We start from the raw sequence: 14,365 nt of genomic DNA, 5'->3' as shown, positions 1-14,365 counted from the left end.
CCCCAGAGAACCATCTTTTAGGGGACAACACTGCCCCCCAAACAACCATCTTTCAGGGGACAACGCTGCCCCCCAGAGAACCATCTTTCAGGGGACAACGCTGCCCCCCAGACAACCATCTTTCAGGGGACAACACTGCCCCCCAGAGGGCCATCTTTCTGGGGACAACACTGCCCCCCAGAGAACCATCTTTCAGGGGACAACACTGCACCCCCAGAGAACCATCTTTCAGGGAACAACACTTCCCAGAGAACCATCTTTCAAGGGACAACACTGCACCCCCAGAGAACCATCTTTCAGGGAACAACACTTCCCAGAGAACCATCTTTCAGGGAACAACTGTCCCCTCCAGAGAACCATCTTTCAGTGGACAACACTGTCCCCCAGAGAGCCATCTTTCATTGGACATGACTGCCCCAGAGAACCATCCTTTAGGGGACAACACTGTCCCTCAGAGAACCCTCTTTCAGGGGACAACACTGCCCCCAGAGAACCATCTTTCAGGGGACAACACTGCCTCCAGAGAGCCATCTTTCAAGGGACAACATTGCCCCCCAGAGAACCATCTTTCAGGGGATAACACTGCCCCAGAGAACCATCTTTCAGGGGACAACACTGCCCCAGAGAACCATCTTTCAGGGGACAACACTGCCCCAGAGGATCAGCTTTCAGGGGACAACACTGCTCCAGAGAACCATCTTTCAGGGGACAACAATGCCCCCTGGGAACCATCTTTCAGGGGACAACACTGCCCCCAGAGAACCATCTTTCAGGGGACAACACTGCCCCAGAGAACCATCTTTCAGGGGACAACACTGCCCCCGGAGCACCATCTTTCAGGGGACAACACTGCCCCCAGAGAACCATCGTTCCGGGGGCAACACTGCTCCAGAGAACCATCTTTCAGGGAACAACACTGCTCCAGAAAGCCATCTTTCAGGGAACAACACTGCCCCCAGACAACCATCTTTCAGGGGACAACAATGCCCCCAGAGAACCATCGTTCAGGGGACAACACTGCCCCCAGATAACCATCTTTCAGGGGACAACACTGCCCCAGAGAACCATCTTTCAGGGGACAACACTGCCCCCAGAGAACCATCTTTCAAGGGACAACACTGCTCCAGAAAATCATCTTTCAGAGAACAACACTGCCCCCAGAGAACCATCTTTCAGGGAACAACACTGCTCCCAGAGAACCACCTTTCAGGGGACAACACTGCCCAGAGAACCATCTTTCAGGGGACAACACTGCCCCCAGAGAACCATCTTTCAGGGGACAACACTGCCCCAGAGAACCATCTTTCAGGGTACAACACTGGCCCCAGAGAACCATCTTTCAGGGGACAACACTGCTCCAGAGAACCATCTTTCAGGGGAAAACACTGCCCCCAGAGAACCATCTTTCAGGGGACAACACTGCACCCAGAGAACTATCTTTAAGGGAACAACACTGCCCCAAGAGAACCATCTTTCAGGGGACAACACTGCCCCAGAGAACCATCTTTCGGGGGACAACGCTGCTCCAGAGAACCATCTTTCAGTTAACAACACTGCCCAGAGAACCATCTTTCAGTTAACAACACTGCCCAGAGAACCATCTTTCAGGAGACAACACTGCCCCCAGAGAACCATCTTTCAGGGGACAACGCTGCCCCCAGAGAACCATCCTTCAGGGCACAACATTGCCAAGAGAACCATCTTTCAGTTAACAACACTGCCCAGAGAACCATCATTCAGGGGACAACACTGCCCCCAGAGAACCATCCTTCAGGGCACAACACTGCCCCAGAGAACCATCTTGACCAAACTTTCCATAAGAAGTAATCGTCAATTTTTATGAATTTATTATTTTCCATAGACCATAGCAGGATCGCCTCCCCCTTCCCTAGACCAGTTGTCGACACTAGTGGCGCCTCCACCTCCTCCTCTGGACCAATGGTTCCCTGCCAGGGGCACCTAACCCCTCTCCTAAACCCCTTTTCCTTGTCATAGACCGTTTCCAAACCTAGCGTGCCTCTCCTGCTTCAAAAGATTAGTGGTTTCCAACCAGGGTCGCCCCTTTCCCTGAACCAATTATTCTCAACAAGGGCGAGCCATCCCCTGGACCTTTGGTTCTCGGACTTTTTCAGACTACCGTCCCCTTGGCTCCTAGGCCACATCCCTAGCGCCCCCTCCTCCACACACACACCTTTTTTGGTATTAGGTTTACTGCAAATTCAAAACAACTAATCTAACTCTATAAATGAGCGTATTTATTTCACAATTATAAATTAACATAGTAAATCAATTTAACTTTATGAAAGCATAAATTTAAATTTCATCTGTAACTATCTTGTCTTTACAATTTTAATGAGATGGATGTGCTTAGTGCAGAGACATCACCTACTCAACATCAGAACTGAAGGCACTAAGAAGTCTTAGATCCCCGCGTTCAATAATTTCCAGTCTGTTTCTTTGCTTGGAAAGCTTGGCGACTGCACTGAAGCTTCGCTCTACTAAATATGACGTTGGGAAGGTAATAAAGTTCATTTTGACTTTGTTCCACAGGGCAGAGTAGCCTCAGAATTTATTTTTTGTAACCAAAAATCTTGATATGATTTTTTCAACTTTGGCTTCAGCTCAATGACATTTCGCTTCCTTACTTCTGATATCTAGGAATGGATTGATCATCCAATCCGGGATTTAAAGCAAAAAATAAAATGATCCTGAAATGTGTCAGACATTTTTCTATGTAGGTCATTCAGGTGTATACAATACACTTGAAGGTCATCGTCTAGTATGCTCTTCTTCACTTCAGAGAGGCTGAGAAACTGGAAGAGCTCACGACGGGCTGTTACCTTTGAATAACTGTAACCTGGACAGCAAAGTAGAAAGGGGTGATCTGACTTTGATAAGATTAACCACATTTCCTTGCAATTTCAAATTAACTTCGTTGAACTTTGAATACATCTAACAAATAAGCAATGTCTTGCTTAATGTTTCTAAGTTCATCACACAGAACAGAATTGTAGTCTTGGAAGAATCAACAACCGTATTAAAAAGTGAATAGAAACGTCTCAGGAATTTTCAATTTGACAGTCATCTAACTTCTGTGTTCAACAACAAACGTTCAAAATCTTCATCATTCTCAGTGCAGAGCTGTCGAACAGTCGGGAATGAAGAGCATCTGCCTTGATTTTATTTACTGCTGTGATAACAGTACTTAATGATTTGTGAAATCGACTACTTAGGTTTTTTTCAACCTGCTATCGATGGTGCCCCCATCTGTTGCACAAGCATGAATGTTGGTAAGAGGAAAAAATTCTCAACAACACGAAATACTGACTCCCCTTTTGTATCTATTTCTAGTTGTCTTGCAAATAACAGCTCTTGAAAGAAATTTTCGTCTCTGACGAAACGAACATAAGCAATAAGCAAAGAGTCATTGCCTGACAGAGTGGACTCGTCTAATTGTAAGCCAAATTCTTGCATGTTGCACATTATGTCTGTAATGTTTTCAACCATTTCATAGCTTTAATAATTTGTTCAGATGACTTGTGTAAAGCTGTGCGCAGAACTTCACTTACTTGAGACAGAATAAGCTCTTCCCCAATTGTATGAGGCTTACCAGTTCTAGCAATCAGCAATGAGATATTATATGATGCACGCAAACCATCAGTGGATTGTTGTGCTCTAAGTTTTCTCGAAGTGATTGGAAATATGCTAAGTTTTCGTCTGCTGTATCAGAGTGTATTTTCTTCAAATGTTCCAGAAGCCTGGAAGATTTCATGGCTTCATTTGAAAAGACTTTTTCACACAGTAGTCATATTGCTTCCTGTTAGTTATTTGGTGTGGATACAAATCCATATTTCAGATATTCCACACTGTGTTGCCTGCACATCTTTTTTGTCTGCTGTGCTGTGGCCATATTTTATTCTGGAACAAAAATCACATGTTCTTTGTAAAAATCATGCCAGTCACAACAAAATGCACAGAAATTGTGACATGAAATCGTAATGTGCTGGCGGCCACGCTGGCGGCCACGCTGGCGGGAGTTTCATTTGTAAAAACTTGCATTTGTGGTGACAGTGGGGCCTATGCTAACCTTCCTATGGTGTACAAATATACCTAGTTGGAGGAATCTTATTGTAGCCATCTGGCCTAGTGGCTAAAGCGTCGTTCTGGAGTTTTAAGACTCACCAGCCGCGAGTTCAGTCCCCACCCATACTGTGGTTTGCAGCAGAAAAAAAACATAGGAAATATATAGTCATGCATTTGCTAGGAAAATTACATGACATAATAATACAAGTACGAATGTTAAACCACAAACCACAGCCTTAGCACAGCAACACTTCCACACCCTTTGGCGTCCCTCATTCAATAGCACTTGTTGCAACCCCTGAATGGCTTGCAATGATTATGTATATATATAATTATTACCTTTTCATTTAATTTTATATTGCTTATATTTGCGATAATAGCTAAATCATAAATGTATTGCTTTATATTGTTATTTGACGTAGTTTCCTTTGTTAGGTAAGATGTAACATAATATGTGCTCAGTTCAAGTCTTGATTGTCAAACTACTGTAATTATCGCTCCTTGCTCGTTATATTGCCGGCTTTTTGCTGGGCGACTGCTGTCCACGGAGCTATCACGTGATCGAGGGGGGGTGTCCTCACCTCGCCTGAAGTATTCAGTCTGCTCTAGACTCTCTTGGTGGTTGGACAGATTGTCTGTCTCATTATTCTTGTTAGTTCTGTAGAACTCTGTTCACAGAACATTGTATAGACTTAGTGATTTTCGACGTTGTACTGAGGTTGTGTGTCTCATAGACACTCTGAGTAACTCAGGTCCTGAGCTGTAACTTCTCACTTAATTTGTACTGGTTTCTGTGTATTATCACAGTCGGGGATTTTCTTATGCTGAACTTAGATTCAGTAGTATGGGAGTTTTGTGATTTTTGTGGAGGATCTGCAGATGGTCCCTACTTAGTATCGTTATATTATCTCCTTGTTCCTGATTCTGTGTCACAGTTGCTTGTTGTATTGCTATTGGGCTTAGCATTCTTTTTGTTGTTCAAGCAGACTGTTCTGGTTGCCAGTCAGTCAAGAAGTTAGTTTATTAGAGGACTTTGTCAGTCACTTGTTTAAGTCTAGTTGAGTCGTGAGACATAGCGAACTACTTAGAGCACTTACACACATACACACAAACTTACTTGTACATATTTGTAATATCTTATTAAATGTTAATGTACCAGACGGTACTTAAGAATTATAAATGTGATATGTGCTTTCAGCACAATAATACTGTACTTGAGAGAAGTGATATTATGTTGATTACTGTGATTAATTTAATTTAATTTAATTTGATAATATACCTCTAGACTTAATAAATTTATTAAATTTTAATTTCTCTAGTTAGTAGCCTACCAGTTGTAATCCTGAAGCACTATTGAATAATACTGATTTCTAATGGATAATTGGACAAGGATACTGACTACTTGTTACGAAAACCCAGTAACAGGCTGGATGCCAGAAGGACAGTCCTTTCTAGTATTCACTGGAGATCTCTAAGCTTTTAGAATCGCGTTTTTTGTAACAGCACTCAATCATATCCTTAAATTAAAAATGTACATTATAAGACTGAACGTAACTTGCAGTGCATATAAGCCTAGAGCCTTTGGCCCTTGCAGACGTGAAAATGCGATCACCAGTACCCATGGCGTCTACTGTATGATCTAGCTGGCGTGTGGCGCGTCCGAACAAACGTTCAGACGCGCCATACGTCAGGGTCAGATGCCACCCTGCCGCCCTCCAACAGCCCACTTTTTCCTCAACGCCCCCCTGGATCTTTCCACCGCTCCAAGAGAGCAGTACCGCCCACTTTGGGAATCACTGCCCTAGACCAATAACTCCTACCCAGGGGTGGCGTCCCCCTCCTCTAAATCAGTGGCTCCTATCTAGGGGAGGAGGAGGTCCCTCCCCTAGACTAGTAGTTCCAGCCAGGGGCGCACACTTCCCCTCCCAAGAGGAAAAGGCGACAAGTTTCGAGTTAGGCCATGGGAGATTTGTGGGCAATGTTGGCAAGAGTTTGCTATGTGAAGAATACAACTCTCAGTATATATACTCTAGTGGATGTGAATCTCATTGTATTTACAGTGAAGGGAGCATATCTAGGTGTACATGTGTACATAAACAAAGGATGTATATCTCAGTGTATATACACCGAGAGGAGTATATCTCAGCATACATTCCTTGACAGGTGTGTATCTCTCAAATAAATAAATAAATAAATAAATATATATATATATATATATATATATATATATATATATATATATATATATATATATATATATATATGTCGTGCCGAACAGGCAGAACTTGGGATCTTGGCTTAAATAGCAACGATCATCTTGCCATATAGGACAAGCGAAAATTTGTGTATGCAATAATTTCGCCAAAATCATTCTGAACCTAACGAAAAAAATATATTTCACTGTGTTTGTTTAGTTTTAAATTATTGTAAACAAATCTAAAATATATTTAGTTGGGTTAGGCTAAAATAAATTTTTCTTGTTATAATAAGGTTAGGTAAGTTTTCAAAGATTCTTATGGAGCAAAGTTAAAAAAAATTACATTAAAATTAATGGAAAAAAATATATCTTTAAACGTATAAGAGAAAATTTTAGAGAGGACTTAATTTTAAATGAGTTCTTGCTAATTGACCAGTTTTACATATTCGGCACGACATTATATATATAATATATATATATATATATATATATATATATATATATATATATATATATATATAATATATATATAAATTAGGTAGTAGGTTGGTAGACAGCAACCACCCAGGGAAGTACTACCGTTCTGCCAGATGATTGTGAAACAGAAACCTGTAACTGTTTTACATGATGGTAGGATTGCTGGTGTCTTTTTTTCGTCTCATAAATACGCTGGATAACAAGGATATCTTGCTACTTCTACTTACACTTAGGTCACACTACATAGGCACGCACTTGCATTTATATACATACATCTAGGATTTTCTTTTTTCTAAATAGCTCTTGTTCTTCTTTACTTCCTCTATTGTCCATGGGGAAGTGGAAAAGAATCTTTCCTCCATATGGCATGCTTGTCATATGAGGCGACTAAAATGCCGGGAGCAATGGGCTAGTAACCCCTTCTCCTGTAAACATTTACTTAAAAAGACAAGAAAAACTTTATAAAACTGGGATGCTTGAATGTGCGTGGATGTAGTGCAGATGACAAGAAACAGATGATTGCTGATGTTATGAATGAAAAGAAGATGGAAGTCCTGGCCCTAAGCGAAACAAAGCCGAAGGGGGTAGGGGAGTTTTGGTGGGGAGAAATAAATGGGATTAAGTCAAGGGTATCTGAGAGAGTTAGAGCTAAGGAAGGGGTAGCAATAACGTTGAAGGATCAGTTATAGAAGGAGAAGAGGGAATGTGTTTAAATTCAAAGATTATGTAGATTAAAATAAGGATTGGATGCAAAAAGTGGGTCATAATAAGTGTGTATGCACCTGGAGAAGAGAGGAGTGTAGAGGAGAGGGAGAGATTTTGGGAGATGTTAAGTGAATGTATAGGAACCTTTGAACCAAGTGAGAGAGTAATTGTGGAAGGTGACCTAAACACCAAAGTAGGATAAATATTTAAAGAGGGTGTGGTAGGTAAGTTTGGGGTGCCAGGTGTAAATGATAATGGGAGCCCTTTGACTGAACTTTGTATAGAAAGGGATTTAGTTATAGGTAATACATACTTTAAGAAAAAGAGGATAAATAAGTATACAAGATATGACATAAGGCGTAATGACAGTAGTTTGCTGGACTATGTATTGGTAGATAACAGACTCTTGAGTAGACTTCAGGATGTACATGTTTATAGAGGGGCCACAGATATATCAGACTTTTTAGTTGTAGCTACAGTGAGAGCAAAAGGTAAATAGGATATAAGGTAAATAGGATCAAGTAAGAGAGAGGCGAAGGTTTATAAACTAAAAGAGGAGGCAGTTAGGGTAAGATATAAACAACTATTGGAGGATAGATGGGCTAGTGAGAGTATAGGCAATGGGGTCGGAGTTGTATGGGATAGGTTTAAAAATGTAGTGTTAGAGTGTTCAGCAGAAGTTTGTGGTTACAGGAAAGTGGGTGTGGGAGGGAAGAGGAGCGATTGGTGGAATGATAATGTAAAGAGAGTAGTAAGGGAGAAAAAGTTAGCATGTGAGAGGTTTTTACAAAGAAGCGATTCATGGAGGGAGGTTACCTGGAGGTTATTCCGGGGATCAACGCCCCCGCGGCCCGGTCCACGACCAGGCCTCACGATGGATCAGGGCCTGATCAACTAGGCTGTTACTGCTGGCCGCACGCAGTCCGACGTACGAGCCACAGCCCGGCTGATCCGGCACTGACTTTAGGTATGTGTCCAGCTCTCTCTTGAAGGCAGCCAGGGATTTATTGGCAATTCCCCTAATGCTTGATGGGAGGCTGTTGAACAGTTTTGGGCCCCGGACACTTATGGTGTTTTCTGTTAGTGTACCAATGGCGCCCCTACTTTTTATTGGCGGCATTTTGCATCGCCTGCCCAGTCTTTTACTTTCGTAGGGAGTGATTTCTGTGTGCAGATTTGGGACCATTCCTTCCAAGATTTTCCAAGTGTAGATTATGATATATCTCTCCCTCCTGCGTTCCAACGAGTACAAGTCAAGTGCTTTCAAGCGTTCCCAGTAGTTAAGGTGCTTGACAGAACTTATACGTGCAGTAAAGGATCTCTGTACACTCTCTAGATCTGCGATTTCACCTGCTTTGTATGGAGATGTTAATGTACAGCAGTATTCCAGCCTAGAGAGAACAAGTGATTTGAAAAGGATCATCATGGGCTTGGCATCTCTCGTTTTGAAAGTTCTCATTATCCATCCTATCATTTTCTTTGCACGTGCGATCGTGGCACTGTTGTGATCCTTGAAAGCGAGATCCTCAGACATTACTACTCCCAGGTCCCTTACATTATTTTTCCGCTCTATAGTATGGCCGGAGTCAGTAGTATACTGTAAATGGAGAAAGAAAAAGGTTAAGAGAGTGGTTAAGCAATGTAAAAAGAGAGCAAATGAGAGAGTGGGTGAGATGTTATCAACAAATTTTGTTGAAAATAAGAAAAAGTTTTGGAGTGAGATTAACTAGTTGAGGAAGCCTAGAGAACAAATGGATTTGTCAGTTAAAAATAGGAGAGGAGAGTTATTAAATGGAGAGTTAGAGGTATTGGGAAGATGGAGGGAATATTTTGAGGAATTGTTAAGAGTTGATAGGGAAGCTGCGATTTCGTGTATTGTAGGAATGAGGAAGAGCCAATTGTGAGTGTGGGGGAAGTTCGTGAGGCAGTGGGTAGAATGAAAGGGAGTAAGGCAGCTGGGATTGATGAGATGAAGATAGAAATGTTAAATGCAGGTGGGGATATAGTTTTGGAGTTGTTAGTGCTATTATTTAATAAATGTATTTAAGAGAGTAAGGTACCTAGGGATTGGCAGAGAGCATGCATAGTTCCTTTGTATAAAGGTAAAGGGGACAAAAAGAATGCAAAAATTATAGGGGGATAAGTCTGTTGAGTATACCTGGTAAAGTGTATGGCAGAGTTATTAATGAAAGAATTAAGAGTAAGACGGAGAGTAGGATAGCAGATGAACAAGGAGGCTTTAGGAAAGGTAGGGGGTGTGTTGACCAGGTGTTTACAGTGTAACATACAAGTGAACAGTATTTAGATAGGACTAAAGAGGTTTTTGTGGAATTTATGGATTTGGAAAAGACGTATGACAGGGTGGATAGGGGGGCAATGTGGCAGATGTTGCAGGTGTATGGTATTGGACACTGTGTAGACACTGTACTTCCCATCTCCAGGACTCAAGTCGGGCAGGCCGGACTTGAGTCCTAGAGATGGGAAGTACAGTGTCTACACTCTGAAGGAGGGGTGTTAATGTTGCAGTTTTATAACTGTAGTGTAAAAAACCCCTCTGGCAAGACAGTGATAGAGTGCATGATGATGAGGGTTTCTTTTTCGAGCCACCCTGCCTTGGTGGGAATCGGCCGATGTGCTATATATATATATATATATATATATATATATATATATATATATATATATATATATATATATATATATATATATATATATATATTACCTATTCCGCACGACACACACATGTTGTGGCGAATAGGTAAAACTGGTCAAATAGCAAGACCTAATTTAAAATTAAGTTCTTTACAAAATTTTCTTTTATACACTTAGATACATTTTTTCACTTAATATAAAAAATGATTTCGTACCAAACGAACCTTAGGAAACTTACCTAACCTTATTAAAACAAGCACAATTTATTTTAGCCTAATCCAACTAAATATATTTTAGGTAAGTTTACAATAATTTAATAATAAACACAAACCAGGGCCTTGAAAGGATCAACTTCCTGGTAGCCGAAGCATGTTCTAGGCATATTCCCCTAAGAAAGAAGAAGAGCAGGAGTAAACTGGAGAGAAAAAGACGCTCCCTCTACAGAAGACGACGAAGAGTCACTGAGCTCCTCAGGAGTGCTAGAATATCTGATACACGAAAGGAGGCGCTGACCAGGGAAGTGGAAACTATCGAACTTAAGCTAAATGACTCTTACAGGAACCAGGAGAGGCAGGAGGAGCTTAAAGCTATTAGTGAAATTGAAAGAAATTCAAAATATTTCTTTTCATATGCCAAAAACAAGGCAAATACCACATCTAGTATCGGGCCCTTACTCAGACAGGATGGGACTTACACAGATGACAACAAGGAAATGAGTGAAATATTGAAATCCCAGTACGACTCTGTGTTTAGTGAACCACTAATCGGTCTGAGGATCGACGACCCAAATGATTTCTTCATGAATGAGCCTCAAAACTCCATAAATGTATGCCAGATTTCCGACATTACCCTAGATTTCGAAAAAGCCATTGACAACATGCCTATGCACTCAGCCCCGGGCCCAGACTCGTGGAACTCTGTTTTCATTAAGAACTGCAAGAAACCCCTCTCGCATGCCCTAAGTACACTATGGAGGAGGAGATTGGACATGGGTGAAATTCCACAGTCACTTAAAACAACGGATATAGCCCCACTCCATAAAGGTGGCAGCAAAGCATTAGCTAAGAACTATAGACCAATAGCTCTGACGTCCCACATCATAAAAATCTTTGAAAGAGTGCTAAGAAGCAGGATTGCAAATCACCTGGATTCCCAAAATCTGCACAATCCAGGGCAACATGGGTTCAGGGCAGGTCGCTCCTGCCTCTCACAACTACTGGATCACTATGACATGGCCTTGGATGCACTGGAAGAAAATCAGAATGCAGATGTAATATACACAGACTTTGCAAAAGCATTTGACAAATGCAATCATGGCGTAATAGCCCATAAAATACGTGCTAAAGGAATAACTGGGAAAGTGGGGAGATGGATCTTCAACTTCCTAACAAATCGAACACAAAGAGTAGTGGTCAACAGAGTTAAATCGGAGGCTGCCATAGTGAAGAGCTCTGTTCCACAAGGCACAGTACTCGCCCCCATCTTATTCCTTATTCTCATATCAGACATAAACAGAGATATACACCACAGCACCGTATCATCCTTTGCGGATGATACAAGGATCTGCATGAGGCTGTCATCTGCTGAGGACGCGGTTAACCTCCAAGAAGATATAAACAAAGTTTTCCAGTGGGCAACGGTAAACAATATGATGTTCAATGAGGACAAATTCCAACTACTCCGTTATGGAAAACTGGAGGAGATAATAACTAGAACAGAGTATACTACTGGCTCCGGCCATACAATAGAGCGGAAAAATAATGTAAGGGACCTGGGAGTAGTAATGTCTGAGGATCTCACTTTCAAGGATCACAACAGTGCCACGATCGCACGTGCAAAGAAAATGATAGGATGGATAATGAGAACTTTCAAAACGAGAGATGCCAAGCCCATGATGATCCTTTTCAAATCACTTGTTCTCTCTAGGCTAGAATACTGCTGTACATTAACATCTCCATTCAAAGCAGGTGAAATCGCAGATCTAGAAAGTGTACAGAGATCCTTTACTGCACGTATAAGTTCTGTCAAGCACCTTAACTACTGGGAACGCTTGAAAGCACTTGACTTGTACTCGTTGGAACGCAGGAGGGAGAGATATATCATAATCTACACTTGGAAAATCTTGGAAGGAATGGCCCCAAATCTGCACACAGAAATCACTCCTTACTAAAGTAAAAAACTGGGCAGGCGATGCAAAATGCCCCCAATAAAAAGTAGGGGCGCCATTGGTACACTAAGAGAAAACACCATAAGTGTCCGGGGCCCAAAACTGTTCAACAGCCTCCCATCAAGCATTAGGGGAATTGCCAATAAACCCCTGGCTGCCTTCAAGAGAGAGCTGGACAGATACCTAAAGTCGGTGCCGGATCAGCCGGGCTGTGGCTCGTACGTCGGACTGCGTGCGGCCAGCAGTAACAGCCTAGTTGATCAGGCCCTGATCCATCGGGAGGCCTGGTCATGGACCGGGCCGCGGGGGCGTTGATCCCCGGAATAACCTCCAGGTAACCTCCAGGTAATGAAATATATTTTTTTTCGTTAGGTTCAGAATGATTTTTGCGAAATTATTGAATATACAGTTTTTCATTTGCCTTATTCGGCAAGAAAAGTTGTGCTATTTAAGCCAAAATCGCAAGTTCTACCTGTTCGGCACACACACACACACACACACACACACACACACACACACACACATATATATATATATATATATATATATATATATATATATATATATATATATATATATATATTATATATATATATATAATGGCAAGAGTTCACTTTAATCCCTTTTTTAGGCAATAAAATATTCTTAGGTATTCATGTGTGGATGACTTGCTGGTTAATGACCCTCGGCTCTAAACCCGTTAAATCAATATTTATCTTGTTTACTAAAGAGTTAAATCACAATATAACTCAGCAGTTCCAGCTATTAGTACCCATAGTACTATTGCTCGGTCTTTAAGTACTATTGTTCCACCCCTTAGTGCTATTCCATTTCTCAGTACTATTGTTCCACCCCTCAGTACTACTGTTCCACCCGTCAGTACTATCGTTCCACTCCTTAGTACTATTGTTTCACCCCTCAGTACTATCGTTCCACCCCTTAGTACTATTGTTCCACCCCTTAGTACTATTGTTCCACCCCTTAGTACTATTGTTCCACCCCTTAGTACTATTGTTTCATCCCTTAGTACTATTGTTCCATTCCTTAGTACTATTGGTTCATCCCTTAGTACTATTGTTCCACCCCTTAGTACTATTGTTTCATCCCTTAGTACTATTGTTCCACCCCTTAGTACTATTGTTCCACCCCTCAGTACTACTGTTCCACCCGTCAGTGCTATCGTTCCACTCCTTAGTACTATTGTTTCACCCCTCAGTACTATCGTTCCACCCCTTAGTACTATTGTTCCACCCCTTAGTACTATTGTTCCACCCCTTAGTACTATTGTTTCATCCCTTAGTACTATTGTTCCACCCCTTAGTACTATTGTTTCATCCCTTAGTACTATTGTTCCACCCCTTAGTACTATTGTTTCATCCGTTAGTACTATTGTTCCACCCCTTAGTACTATTGTTCCACCCCTCAGTACTACTGTTCCACCCGTCAGTACTATCGTTCCACTCCTTAGTACTATTGTTCCACCCCTTAGTACTATTGTTCCACCCCTTAGTACTATTGTTCCACCCCTTAGTACTATTGTTTCATCCCTTAGTACTATTGTTCCACCCCTTAGTACTATTGTTTCATCCCTTAGTACTATTGTTCCACCCCTTAGTACTACTGTTTCATCCCTTAATGAGTCGGACAAATGCAGTAACCGTCTATAACTTAGTCTCTATAGGTGGTTCCAGATCAGCAGAGGGGGTTGATGACTAATTGTAACTGCAAGTCTCAAGCATCAACAATCAGAGTGATCAGGTGGCCACCAAGAAAGACCACGTTGAGATTTGTTCCCTCCCACCGTCGTAATCTCGCTTCCTTCAAGCTTTTGGAAAACCGGTTACGCTAGACAGTCCATTCACCAAGCATATTAGTTCATCCAGTCTATAAATACTGTCCAGTTCATTGATGCCATAAACAACAGTTGTTTATGGCATCGGTTCATTCATACCCAGAATGTAACATTCCATGCGTACCATGAACCTCACACAGCCCATACAATTAACAATGCACAACCCATTCATTACTCAGATCATCTGCTCCTAGGGAACCCACTTCCACGAAGACCATTTCCCAACTTTAAG

This window comes from Cherax quadricarinatus, chromosome 19, assembly GCF_038502225.1.
Source record: "Cherax quadricarinatus isolate ZL_2023a chromosome 19, ASM3850222v1, whole genome shotgun sequence".
In the NCBI taxonomy this organism is placed as follows: Eukaryota; Metazoa; Arthropoda; class Malacostraca; order Decapoda; family Parastacidae; genus Cherax; species Cherax quadricarinatus.
This window is presented reverse-complemented; position numbering follows the sequence as displayed.